Genomic DNA, 15029 nt, shown 5'->3' on the forward strand with positions numbered 1-15029 from the left:
CCGAGTGGGAGGGTTTCTCTCCACTCGGTAGGATTTTACAAACTTAGGCGAGTACTAGACTGCAGCTAAGCCCTCGAGTGGGAGGGTTGCTCTCCACTCGGTAGGATTTTACAAACTTAGGCGAGTATTGGACTGCAACTAAGCACCCGGGGGGGGTTGCTCTCCACTCGGTAGGATTTTTTCAAACTTAGGTGAAACAGATTTGCGGCTAAGCCTCCCGAGTGAGAGGCTTGCCCATCACTTGGTAGGATTTTCTTTCAAACTTAGGTGAAACAGATTCGCGGCTAAGCCCACCCACTAGGGGATTTTAGAGGTAAATAAAAGCAACAACAATCGTGCGAGAATACTGAAAAGCTCTTGTCTTTGACGAACAAATTACAAAGGTACTTCTTATTACATTTTATTCGAATGAGTGCTTAAGTATAAAAGGGGCGAAGCAGCTCCGCGTTCCAGGCTCGTGGCTCGTCCCTCTGATGCTCAACACTGTAAAGATGGTATGCTCCATTGTGGAGAACTTTGGTGACGATGAAGGGGCCTTCCCAAGCCGGGGCGAGCTTGTGTGGTTTCTATTGATCCACTCGAAGAACCAGGTCTCCTTCTTGAAAGGTTCGACCCCTCATGTTTCTGGCATGGAATCGACGCAAGTCTTGCTGATAAATGGTCGACCGGATCAAGGCCATCTCTCTTTCCTCCTCTAAGAGGTCGACTGAATCTTGCCGGGCCTGCTCTGCTTCCTCTTCGGAGAAGAGCTCGACTCGGGGTGCGTTGTGGAGCAGGTCACTTGGCAAAACAACTTCAGCTCCATAGACCAAAAAGAAAGGAGTTCGTCCAGTTGATCGATTGGGAGTTGACCTCAAACCCCAAAGAACTGACGGAAGTTCATCAACCCAATCACCTGCTGCATGTTTGAGATCACGCATCAGTCGGGGTTTCAGTCCTTTGAGAATTAGGCCGTTCGCTCTCTCTGCTTGTCCGTTCGACTGCGGGTGAGCGACTGAAGCATAGTCGACTCGTGTGCCTTGAGAAGCGCAGAAAGCTCTAAACTCATCAGAATCGAAGTTCGACCCATTGTCCGTGATGATGTTGTGTGGAACTCCATATCTGAATGTCAATTCTCTGATAAAACTGACAGCGGTGCTGGCTTCAAGACTCTTGATAGGTTTAGCTTCGATCCATTTGGTAAACTTGTCGACTGCTACGAGCACATGAGTGAAGCCGCTCCTACCAGTTCTCAGTGGTCCCACCATATCCAATCCCCAAACAGCAAAGGGCCAGACGAGGGGAATGGTCTTCAGGGCGGACGCTGGCTTGTGAGACATGTCGGAGTAAAACTGGCAGCCTTCACATCTGTCGACTATATCTTTCGCCATTTCATTTGCTCATGGCCAATAGAATCTGGCTCGGTATGCTTTAGCCACGATGGCTCGAGAGGACGCATGGTGACCACAGGTCCCCGAGTGGATGTTGTTGAGGATCATTCGACCTTCTTCTGGCGTTATGCATTTCTGACCGACTCCAGTCACACTTTCCCTGAACAGTTGTCCTCTTATCACAGTAAAGGCCTTGGATCGACGGACGATCTGTCGAGCCTCTTCTTCGTCCTCTGGGAGTTCCTTCCTAAGGATGTACGCAATGTACGGCACTGTCCAGTCGGGAGTAATGACTAGAACCTCCAGGACCAGGTCGACCACGGCTGGGACCTCGACTTCAGTCGGATCTGTGGTGCTCTTAGGCTCCGGGGGCTCTTCAGTAAAAGGATCTTCCTGAACTATCGGTATGTGAATATGTTCCAAAAACACATTGCTGGGAATGGCTTCTCTCTTGGAACCTATCTTTGCCAAGTCATCGGCTGCCTGATTTTTCAGTCGGGGAATGTGATGGAGCTCTAACCCCTCAAACTTCTTTTCCAACTTCCTCACCGCGTTGCAATAACCAGTCATGGCTGGGCCTCTGACGTCCCACTCCTTCATCACTTGATTGAGTACCAAATCTGAGTCACCATAGACCATGAGGCGACGAACGCCGAGTGAGATGGCCATACGCAACCCATACAGGAGTGCTTCATATTCTGCTTCATTATTGGAGGAATCAAAGTGAATCTGGAGGACATATCTGAGCTTGTCTCCTCGGGGGGATACCAGAACCACCCGATCACCAGACCCATTCAGCATCTTGGAACCATCAAAGAACATGGTCCAGTGCTCTGAGTGGACTTGAGTCGGCAATTGTTGTTTGATCCACTCGGCGAGGAAATCTGCTATTGCTTGGGACTTAATAGCTTTCTTTGCCTCAAACTTGATATCTAAGGGAAGGAGTTCAATCGCCCACTTTGCCACTCGACCAATTGCATCTCTATTGTGCAGAATCTCTGACAATGGAGCGTCGCTGACGACTGTAACAGAGTGATCATAGAAATAGTGTGCAACCTTCTTCGTGGTCATGTAAATCCCATAAACAAGCTTCTGATAGTGCGGATATCTTTGCTTTGATGGGGTCAGGACTTCAGAAATATAATAAACCGGGCTCTGAACTTTATAAGCTTTTCCCTCTTCTTCCCGCTCGACCGTAAGTACTGTACTGACGACTTGTCCAGTGGCTGCTATATAAAGAAGTAAAGGCTCTTTGCTGATTGGGGCAGCAAGCACCGGCTGGGTGGAGAGCAGGGCTTTCAGCTCTGCAAATGCTGCATCAGCTTCAGGAGTCCACTCGAACTTATCTGATTTCTTCATCAGTCGGTAAAGAGGCAGTGCCTTTTCATCAAGGCGAGAAATGAATCGACTTAGGGCGGCCAAGCAACCAGTAAGCTTCTGGACATCATGCACATGCACAGGGCATTTCATCTGGAGTATAGCACCCACTTTCTCTGGGTTAGCATCGATCCCTCGTTCGGAAACGAGAAAACCGAGTAATTTTCTGCCTGGAACTCCGAACGTGCACTTTGATGGATTAAGCTTGATATCATACCTTCTGAGGTTGGCAAAGGTTTCAACAAGGTCAGTCAGTAGGTCGGAACCTTTACGTGACTTGACCACAATGTCATCCATGTATGCTTCCACATTCCGACTAATCTGAGTGAGCATGCACTTCTGAATCATCTGCATGAATGTGGCTCCAGCGTTCTTCAAACCGAATGGCATAGTGACATAACAGAAGCACCCAAATGGGGTGATGAAAGCTGTTTTTATCTCGTCGGGTCCGTACAGACGGATCTGGTGGTACCCGGAGTAGGCGTCCAAAAAGGACAAACGCTCGCACCCCGCAGTCGAGTCGACTATCTGGTCGATGCGAGGGAGAAGAAAGTGATCTTTCGGGCAGGCCCGATTGATATGTTTGAAGTCGATGCACATGCGAAGTGAGTCGTCCTCCTTTGGGACCATCACAACATTGGCTAACCACTCGGAGTGGTAAATCTCACGGATAAACTCAGCTGCCAAAAGCCGAGCCACCTCTTCACCGATTGCCTTCCTCTTCTGTACAGCGGACTGTCGAAGATGTTCTTTGACTAGTTTCACTTTTGGGTCAACTCACAAACGGTGCTCAGCCAGTCCCCTGGGAACACCTGGCATGTCTGAAGGTTTCCATGCAAAGATGTCCCAGTTCTCACGGAGGAACTGGGTGAGCGCTTCTTCCTATTTGGAGTCGAGCGTCGTTGAGATGTGAGTCGAAGCAGCATTGGGATCCGTCGGGTGAATGTGAATCGACTTTGTTTCGCCAGACGACTGGAATGCTGAATCCGTGGTGGGCTTCTTGGCTCGCAACAAATCACTCGGATCTGCATTTTTTTTGATATTCTTGCAATTCTACTACGGCCATCTGTGCATCGGCGATCTTTGAGCCGTTTTGGAAGCACTCTTCCGCCTTCTTCCGACTGCCAGTGATAGTGATCACCCCTTTGGGACCAAGCATCTTCAATTTGAGGTAAATGTAACATGGTCGAGCCATAAAGCGTGCATAAGCCGGCCTGCCCAGAATGGCATGATAGGCACTCTGGAAATCCACAACCTCAAATGTCAACTTTTCCCTGCGGTAATTCTTGGAATCACCGAAAACCACATCAAGAGCAATCTGGCCGAGTGATGCAACCTTCTTGCCGGGAATGACCCCATGGAAACTCATATTACTTTCATTGAGTCTGGACATCGGAATGCCCATTCCTTTCAACATCTCTGCATATAGTATATTCAGGCCACTGCCACCATCCATCAGGACTTTAGTCAGTCGGGTGCCTTCGACTACTGGGTCGACCACCAACGCTTGCCTCCAGGGGGTGGCTATGTGCGCTGGGTGATTGGACTGGTCGAATGTAATGGCAGTCTGGGACCACTTCAAATAACTGGGTGTCACCGGAGCGACCATGTTCACTTCTCTGTTGATGACTTTCAATCGACTTTTACTCTCGACGTCACCGAAAATCATCAGAGTGGAATTCACATGGGGATAACCATCGTCATCCTCTTCCTCATCCTCAACCTTGTCAGCTTCTTTCTCCTTTTCCTTGGGTTGTTTCTCTCGGAATTGTTGGATTAGGAGTCGACACTGCAGAGTGGTATGCTTCGGGTAAATGAAATTACCCTCTTCATCCTTTTTGGTGTGGATGTGGCATGGAAAATCCAGCACATCATTTCCATCTTGATCTTTTACTTTCTTGGGGTTCCACGGTCCCTTGGGCTTCGCCTTGAACTTTCCTTGAGTCACGGCTAAGGCTTCACCAGGAGCAGCTGGCTCGGCTTTGCGCTTCTGCTTCCGACTGGAGTTTCCTCCTCCGGTTTCATGGGTGACTGTTTTGTGCTTGCCACTCCAGAGTCGGTCTTCTTCTTCACTGTTGGCATATTTGGTGGCAATTTCCATCATCCGAGTCAGGGTCATATCTCCTGTCCGACCGAATTTCATATTCAACTCCCGATACTTGACGCCTTCTTTAAAGGCACAAATTGCCTGATGATCAGACACATTCTCCACCATGTGATGCAATGTGATCCATCTCTGGATATAATCCCTCAAAGACTCATTCGGTTTCTGAACGCAACACTGTAATTCGGTCAGCCCTGCCGGCCGTTTTCAAGTACCTTCGAATGTTCTGACAAATACTCGGGCAAGATCTTCCCAAGTATAAATACTGCTTGGTGCTAACTGATTCAGCCATGCTCTAGCCGAACCCTCCAGCATCAGAGGAAGGTGTTTCATGTCCACTTCATCATTGCCGCCACCAATCTGGACAGCCACTCGGTAGTCTTCAAGCCAAGTATCAGGCTTGGACTCACCAGTGAACTTACTGACTCCAGTCGCCAACCTGAAGTTGGGGGAATCACTGCATCCCTGATGGCTCTGCTGAAGCACTCCGGAACTGAGACATGCACTCTGCTGCTGGTTGGTAGATCTCTGTCATGACCTTCTCGGTGAGCTCTGTTTCTGTCTACCAAGCCCTGAACGAGAATAGATCTCGCATCAAAGCCCGGCTCTCTGGGGTCGACTGGAATCCCTCGCCCCATACTATGAGGGCGCCTGTTGTCGATGTCAAAACCAGAGGATCTCGGGTAGGGGGTCCCGAACTGTGCTTCTAGGCCGGATGGTAAGAGGAGGCAAGGGACACGAAATTTTACCCAGGTTCGGGCCCTCTCGATGGAGGTAAAACCCTACGTCCTGCTTGATTAATATTGATGATATGGGTAGTACAAGAGTAGATCTACCACGAGATCGGGGAGGCTAAACCCTAGAAGCTAGCCTATGGTATGATTGTTGTTGTGTATGTTGTCCTACGGACTAAAACCCTCCGGTTTATATAGACACCGGAGAGGGTTAGGGTTACACAAAGTCGGTTACAATGGTAGGAGATCTACGTATCTGTATCGCCAAGCTTGCCTTCCACGCCAAGGAAAGTCCCTTCCGGACACGGGACGGAGCCTTCAATCTTGTATCTTCATAGTCCAGGAGTCCGACTGAAGGTATAGTCCAGCCATCCGGACACCCCCTAATCCAGGACTCCCTCACCTGTCATCATGTTGCCGAGGCACGTACAACCCACTCCTTGGGGGAGGTGTGGGCACTCGACGACGATCATCGCGATCGACTCGGTGGTCATACTGCCCATGGTTTCTGTACTGATCTCGTCGGTCTCCACGTCCCTCAAGCCTCGGGGGCAATCTTGGGCTGTGAGCCGACTGAACTGTGTCTGCAACCACGGACCTGCTATGGATCCTATTCCGCGACTGAGATACTGTTGTATTCTGCTCTCCTGCCGCACAGAGCAAAGCTCGGATCTGCACCAGACCTCGACCGGCTTCTGACTGGGAAGGTTGGATCGACTCCCCTATCCGGGCTGCAGCTGCGAGATTCTGGATCAGAGTTCGATATACCCGAGTCGGAGGCGAAAAGAGTTGACGTCGACAGGATTCAGGAGCACGCTGTCGAGCACGCTCGTCGAGTGCGCGCTGGAGATTCTCCAGTCGAGTGCGCTCAGCCAAGTTGGCCAGGCGCGCCTCCTCCAAGGCCTGGGCCTCAGGGGTTTCTCCCACGATAGGAGTGTGAAGTGCATCCATGTTCCGGCGGCGATGTTCTTCTCTCCGCTGCGAGGAGAGGGGTTCGGGGCGGTACTCTTCATGAATACGCGATGGATCGTCGGCCCCATCGCCTCCGTCTTCATGGGTGAAGCCAGGAGGACTGCGCGGTCCATTGACCATCAAAACTTCTGCCGCGGGGTCGCTGCTATCGCACTCCGATGCAGTCTATACGGAGCCAGTCGATAGATCGAACATGCCATAGAGGGTTTCGTCGGGCTTGATTGCCGCGACATGAGGGGTGGCTGTTGGGGAACGTAGCAGAAATTCAAAAAAATTCCTACGTGTCACCAAGATCAATCTATGGAGAGACTAGCAACGAGAGAGAGGAGTGCATCTACATACCCTTGTAGATCGCTAAGCGGAAGCGTTCAAGAGAACGGGGTTGATGGAGTCGTACTCGTGTGATCCAAATCACCGATGATCCTAGCGCCGAACGGACGGCACCTCCGCGTTCAACACACGTACGAAGCGGAGACATATCCTCCTTCTTGATCCAGCAAGGGGGGGAGGAGAAGTTGATGGAGATCCAGCAGCACGACGGCGTGGTGGTGGAAGTAGCGGGATCCCGGCAGGGCTTCGCCAAGCACAAGCGGGGAGGAAGAGGTGTCACGGGAGGGAGGGAGGCGCCAGGGCTTCAGGTGTGGCTATCCTCCCTCCCCTCCACTATATATAGGGGCCTAGGGTGGGTGTCGGCCCCTTGTAGATCCCATCTAAGGAGGGGGGCGGCAGCCCAAGGGGTGGCTTGGCCTCCAAGCCAAGTGGAGGCGCCCCCACCCCTTAGGGTTTCCAATCCTAGGCGCATGGGAGGCCCAAGGGGGGTGCACTAGCCCACCAGGGGCTGGTTCCCACGCCCCTTCAGCCCATGGGGCCCTCTGGGATAGGTGGCCCCACACGATGGACCCCCGGGACCCTTCCGGTGGTCCCGGTACAATACCGATGACTCCCGAAACTCTCCCAGTGGCCGAAACTGGACTTCCTATATATAAATGTTTACCTCCGGACCATTCCGGAACTCCTCGCGACATCCGGGATCTCAACCGGGACTCCGAACAACTTTCGGTTAACCGCATACTAATATCTCTACAACTCTAGCGTCACCGAACCTTAAGTGTGTAGACCCTACGGGTTCGGGAGACATGTAGACATGACCGAGACAACTCTCCGGTCAATAACCAACAGCGGGATCTGGATACCCATGTTGGCTCCCACATGCTCCACGATGATCTCATCGGATGAACCATGATGTCGAGGATTCAATCAATCCTGTATTCAATTCCCTTTGTCTATCGGTACGATACTTGCCCGAGATTCGATTGTCAGTATCCCGATACCTCGTTCAATCTCATTACCGGCAAGTATCTTTACTCGTTCCGTAACACATCATCCCGTGATCAACTCCTTGGTCACATTGTGCACATTATGATGATGTCCTACCAAGTGGGCCCAGAGATACCTCTCCGTTTACACGGAGTGACAAATCCCAGTCTCGATTCGTGCCAACCCAACAGACACTTTCGGAGATACCCGCAGTGCACCTTTATAGCCACCCAGTTACGTTGTGACGTTTGGTACACCCAAAGCATTCCTACGGTATCCGGGAGTTGCACAATCTCATGGTCTAAGGAAATGATACTTGACATTAGAAAAGCTTTAGCAAATGAACTACACGATCTTGTGCTATGCTTAGGATTGGGTCTTGTCCATCACATCATTCTCCTAATGATGTGATCCCATTATCAACGACATCCAATGTCCATAGTCAGGAAACCGTAACCATCTATTGATCAACGAGCTAGTCAACTAGAGGCTTACTGGGGACATGGTGTTGTCTACGTATCCACACATGTATCTTAGTTTCCTATCAATACAATTCTAGCATGGATAATAAACGATTATCATGAACAAGGAAATATAATAATAACTAATTTATTATTGCCTCTAGGGCATATTTCCAACAGTCTCCCACTTGCACTAGAGTCAATAATCCAGTTCACATCACTATGTGATTAACCCTCAGGGTCACATCCCCATGTGACTAACACCCAAAGAGTTTACTGGAGTCAATAATCTAGTTCACATCACTATGTGATTGTAATGAATCCAACACCCATGGGGTTTGTTCATATCTTGCTTGTGAGAGAGGTTTTTTAGTCAATGAGTCGGAACCTTTCAGATCCATGTGTGCTTTACAAATCTCTATGTCATCTTGTAGCTGCAGCTACCACGCACTACTTGGAGCTATTCCAAATAACTGTTCTACTATACGTCTGGTTTACTACTCAGAGTCATCCAAATTAGTGTCAAAGTTTGCATCGACGTAACCCTTTACGACGAACTCTTTTACTACCTCCATAATCGAGAAAATTCCTTAGTCCACTAGGTACTAAGGATGAGTTCAACCGCTGTCGTGTGATCCATTCCTAGATCACTCTTGTACCCCTTGACTGACTCATGGCAAGGCACACTTCAGGTGCGGTACATAGTATAGCATCCTGTAGAGCCTACGTCTAAAGCATAGGGGGCGACCTTTGTCCTTTCTCTCTCTTCTGCCGTGGTCAGGTCTTGAGTCTTACTCAATATTCACACCTTGTAACACAGCTAAGAACTCCTTCTTTGCTGATCTATTTTGAACTCCTTCAAAATCTTGTCACGGTATGTATTCATTCGAAAGTACTAATAAGCGCTTTAATCTATCCTTATAGATCTTGATGCTCAATGTTCAAGTAGCTTAATCCAGGTTTTCCATTGAAAAACACTTTTCAAATAACCCTGTATGCTTTCCAGAAATTCTTCATCATTTCTGATCAACAATATGTTAACAACATATACTCATCAAAAATTCTATAGTGCTCCCACTCACTTCTTTGGAAATACAAGTTTCTCATAAACTTTGTATAAACCCAAAATCTTTGATCATCTCATCAAAGCGTACATTCCAATTCTGAGATGCTTACTCCAGTCCTTAAAAGGATTGCTAGAGCTTTGCATACTTGTTAGCATCTTTCAGGATTGACAAAACCTTCTGGTTGTATCACATACAACCTTTCCTCAAGAAAAACGTCGAGGAAACAATGTTTTGACATCCTATCTGCAAGATTTCATAAATGATGCAGTAACTGCTAACATAATTCCAACAGACTCTTAGCATCGCTACGAGTGAGAAAGTCTCATCGTAGTCAACTCCTTTGAACTTGTCGGAAAACATCTTAATGACAAGTCGAGCTTTCTTAATGGTGACACTTACCATCATTGTCCGTCTTCCTTTTAAAATCCATCTGCACCCAACAGCCTTACGACCATCAATTAGTTCTTCCAAAGTCTATACTTTGTTTTTATACATGGATCCTCTCTCGGATTTTATGGCCTCGAGCCATTTGTCAGAATCCGGGCCCACCATCGCTTCTCCATAGCTCGTAGGTTCATTGTTGTCTAGCAACATGACTTCCAAGATTGGATTACGTACCACTCTGAAGTAGTATGCATCCTTGTCGACCTATGAGGTTTGGTAGTGACTTGATCTGAAGTTTCATGATCACTATCATAAGCTTCCACTTCAATTGGTGTAGGTGCCACAGGAACAACTTCATGTGCCCTGCTACACACTAGTTGAAGTGACGGTTCAATAACCTCATCAAGTCTCCACCATCCTCCCACTCAATTCTTTCGAGAGAAACTTTTCTCGAGAAAGGACCCGTTTCTAGAAACAATCACTTTTGCTTCCGGATCTGAAATAGGAGGTATACCCAACTATTTTTTGGGTATTCTATGAAGATGCATTTATCCGCTTTGGGTTCGAGCTTATCAGCCTGAAACTTTTTCACATAAGCATCGCAGCCCCAAACTTTTAAGAAACGACAGCTTAGGTTTCTCTAAACCTATAGTTCATACGGTGTCGTCTCAACGGAATTGTGTGGTGCCCTATTTAAAGTGAGTGCGGTTGTCTCTAATGCCTAACCCATAAATGATAGTGGTAATTCAATAAGAGACATCATGCCATATCCAATAGGGTGCAGTTATGATGTTTGGACACACCATCACACTATGGTGGTCCAGGCGGTATTAATTGTGAAACAATTTCCACAATGTCTTAATTGTGTGCCAAACTCGTAACTCGGATATTCATCTCTATGATCATATCATAGAAATTTTATCATCTTGTCACGACGATCTTCAACTTCACTCTGAAATTACTTAAACCTTTCAATAATTCAGACTTGTGTTTCATCAAGTAAATATATTCAGCATCTACTCAAATCATCTGTGAAGTAAGAACATAACGATATCCATTGCGTGCCTCAGCACTCATTGGACTGCACACATCAAAATGTATTACTTCCAACAAGTTGCTTTCTTGTTCCATCTTACTGAAAACGAGGCCTTTCAGTCATCTTGCCCATGTGGTATGATTTGCATGTCTGAAGTGATTCAAAATCAAGTGAGTCCAAACGATCCATCTGCATGGAGTTTCTTCATGCATATCTACCAATAGACATGGTTCGCATGTCTCAATCTTTTCAAAAACGAGTGAGTCCAAAGATCCATCAACATGGAGCTTCTTCATGCATTTGATACCAACATGACTCAAACGGCAGTGCCACAAGTACGTGGTACTATCATTACTATCTTATATCTTTTGGCATGAACATGTGTATCAATACGATCGAGATTCAATAAACCATTCATTTTAGGTGCAAGACCATTGAAGGTATTATTCAAATAAACAGAGTAACCATTATTCTCCTTAAATGAATAACCGTTTGGCGATAAACATAATCCAATCATGTATATGCTCAACGCAAACACCAAATAACAATTATTTCGGTTTAACACCAATCCCGATGGTAGAGGGAGCATGCGATGTTTGATCACATCAACCTTGGAAACACTTCCAACACATATCGTCATCTCACCTTTAGCTAGTATCCGCAGCCTTATATTTCGAGTTACTAACGCTTAGCAACCGAACCGGTATTTATTACCCTAGTGCTACTAGGAGTACTAGTAAAGTACACAATAATATGACGTATATCCAAAATACTTCTGTCGACCTTGCCAGCCTTCTCATCTACCAAGTATCTAGGGTAGTTCTGCTTCAGTGACCGTTCCCCTCATTATAGAAGCACTTAGTCTCGGGTTTGGTTCAACCTTGGGTTTCTTCACTAGAGCAGCAACTGATTTGCCGTCTCATGAAGTATCCCTTATTTCCGTTGCCCTTATTGAAACTAGTGGTTTAACCATCAACAATTGATGCTCCTACTTGATTTCTACTTTCGTGGTGTCAAACATCGCGAGTTGCTCAAGGATCATCATGTCTATCCCTGATATGTTATAGTTCATCACTAAGCTCTAATAGCTTGGTGGCAGTGACTATGGAGAACTATCACTATCTCATCTGGAAGATTAACTCCCACTCGATTCAAGCGATTGTAGTACTCAGACAATCTGAGCACATGCTCAACGATTGAGCTTTTCTCCCTTCGTTTGCAGGCTTAAGAAACTTGTCAGAGGTCTCATACCTCTTGACGTGGGCACTAGTCTGAAATCCCCATTTCAGTCTTTGGAACATCTCATATGTTCTGCGACGTTTCAAAAACGTCTTTGGTGCCACAATTCTAAACCGTTAGTATTACGCACTGAACTATCACGTAGTCATTAAAACGTGTATGTCAGATGTTTCCCAACATCTACAGACGACGCTCGAGGTTCAACGCACGGAGCGGTGCATTAAGGACATAGCCCTTCTGTGCAACAATGAGGACAATCCTCAGTTCACGGACCCAGTCCGCATAATTGCTACTGTCAACTCTCAACTAAATTTTCTCTAGGAACATATCTAAACCAGTAGAACCAAAGAGTGAGCTACGACATAATTTGCAAAGACCTTTTGACTATGTTCATGATAATTAAGTTCATCTAATCAAATTATTCAATGAACTCCCACTTAGATAGACATCCCTCTAGTCATCTAAGTGATACATGATCCGAGTCAACTAGTCCGTGTCCAATCATCACGTGAGACGGACTAGTCATCATCGGTGAACATCTTCATGTTGATCGTATCCACTATACGACTCATGTTCGACCTTTCGGTCTTCCATGTTCCGAGGCCATGTCTGTACATGCTAGGCTCGTCAAGTCAACCTAAGTGTTTCACATGTGTAAATCTGGCTTACACCTGTTGTATGCGAATGTTAGAATCTATCACACCCGATCATCACGTGGTGCTTCGAAACAACGAACCTTCGCAACTGTGCACAGTTAGGGGGAACACTTTTCTTGAAATTTAAGCGAGGGATCATCTTATTTATGCTACCGTCGTTCTAAGCAAATAAGATGCAAACATGACAAACATCACATGCAAATCATAAAGTGACATGATATGGCCAATATCATCTTGCGCCTTTTGATCTCCATCTTCGAGGCGTGGCATGATCACCTTCGTCACCGGCATGACACCATGATCTCCATCATCATGTCTTCATGAAGTTGCCTCACCAACTATTACTTCTACTACTACGGCTAACGGTTAGCAATAAAGTAAAGTAATTACATGGCGTTTTCATTGACACGCAGGTCATAACTAAATTAAGACAACTCCTATGGCTCCTGCCGGTTGTCATACTCATCGACATGCAAGTCGTGATTCCTATTACAAGAACATGATCAATCTCATACATCACATATATCATTCATCACATCATTTTGGCCATATCACATCACATAGCATACCCTGCAAAAACAAGTTAGACGTCCTCTAATTGTCGTTGCACGTTCTACGTGGCTGCTATGGGTTTCTAGCAAGAACGTTTCTTACCTACGCAGAACCACAACGGTGATATGCCAATTGCTATTTACCCTTCATAAGGACCCTTTTCATCGAATCCGATCCGACTAAAGTGGGAGAGACAGACACCCGCCAGCCACCTTATGCATCAAGTGCATGTCAGTCGGTGGAACCAGTCTCACGTAAGCGTACGTGTAAGGTCGGTCCGGGACGCTTCATCCCACAATGCCGCCGGATCAAGATGAGACTAGTAACAGTAAGCAAATTGAACAAATCATCGCCCACAACCGCTTTGTGTTCTACTCGGGCATAGAATCTACGCATAGACCTAGCTCATGATGCCGCTGTTGGGGAACATAGCAGAAATTCAAAAAAATTCCTACGTGTCACCAAGATCAATCTATGGAGAGACTAGCAATGAGAGAGAGGAGTGCATCTACATACCCTTGTAGATCGCTAAGCGGAAACGTTCAAGAGAACGGGGTTGATGGAGTCGTACTCGTCGTGATCCAAATCACCGATGATCCTAGCGCCAAATGGACGACACCTCCACGTTCAACACACGTACGGAGCAGAGACGTCTCCTCCTTCTTGATCCAGCAAGGGGGGAGGAGAAGTTGATGGAGATCCAGCAGCACGACGGCGTGGTGGTGGAAGTAGCGGGATCCCGGCAGGGATTCGCCAAGCACAAGCGGGGAGGAAGAGTTGTCACGGGAGGGAGGGAGGCACCAGGGCTTCAGGTGTGGCTGTCCTATCTCCCCTCCACTATATGGGGGCCTAGGGTGGGCGCCGGCCCCTTGTAGATCCCATCTAAGGAGGGGGCGGCAGCCCTAGGGGTGGCTTGGCCTCCAAGCTAAGTGGAGGCGCCCCACCCCTTAGGGTTTCCAACCCTAGACGCATGGGAGGCCCAAGGGGGGGCGCACCAGCCCACCAGGGGCTGGTTCCCACGCTCCTTCAGCCCAAGGGGCCCTCCGGGATAGGTGGCCCCACCCGATGGACCCCCGAGACCCTTCCGATGGTCCTGGTACAATACCGATGACTCCCGAAACTCTCCCGATGGCCGAAACTGGACTTCCTATATATAAATCTTTACCTTTGGACCATTCTGGAACTCCTCGTGATGTCTGGGATCTCATACAGGACTCCGAACAACTTTCGGTTAACCGCATACTAATATCTCTACAACTCTAGCGTCACCGAACCTTAAGTGTGTAGACCCTACGGGTTCGGGAGACATGTAGACATGACCGAGACAACTCTCCGGTCAATAACCAACAGCGGGATCTGGATACCCATGTTGGCTCCCACATGCTCCACGATGATCTCATCGGATGAACCATGATGTCGAGGATTCAATCAATCCTGTATTCAATTCCCTTTGTCTATCGGTACGATACTTGCCCGAGATTCGATTGTCAGTATCCCGATACCTCGTTCAATCTCATTACCGGCAAGTCTCTTTACTCGTTCCGTAACACATCATCCCGTGATCAACTCCTTGGTCACATTGTGCACATTATGATGATGTCCTACCAAGTGGGCCCAGAGATACCTCTCCGTTTACACGGAGTGACAAATCCCAGTCTCGATTCGTGCCAACCCAACAGACACTTTCGGAGATACCCGCAGTGCACCTTTATAGCCACCCAGTTACGTTGTGACGTTTGGTACACCCAAAGCATTCCTAC

The sequence above is a fragment of the Triticum urartu genome, chromosome 5A (genome assembly GCF_056163025.1).
Source record: "Triticum urartu cultivar PI428250 chromosome 5A, HENAU_Tu73, whole genome shotgun sequence".
Lineage (NCBI taxonomy): Eukaryota > Viridiplantae > Streptophyta > Magnoliopsida > Poales > Poaceae > Triticum > Triticum urartu.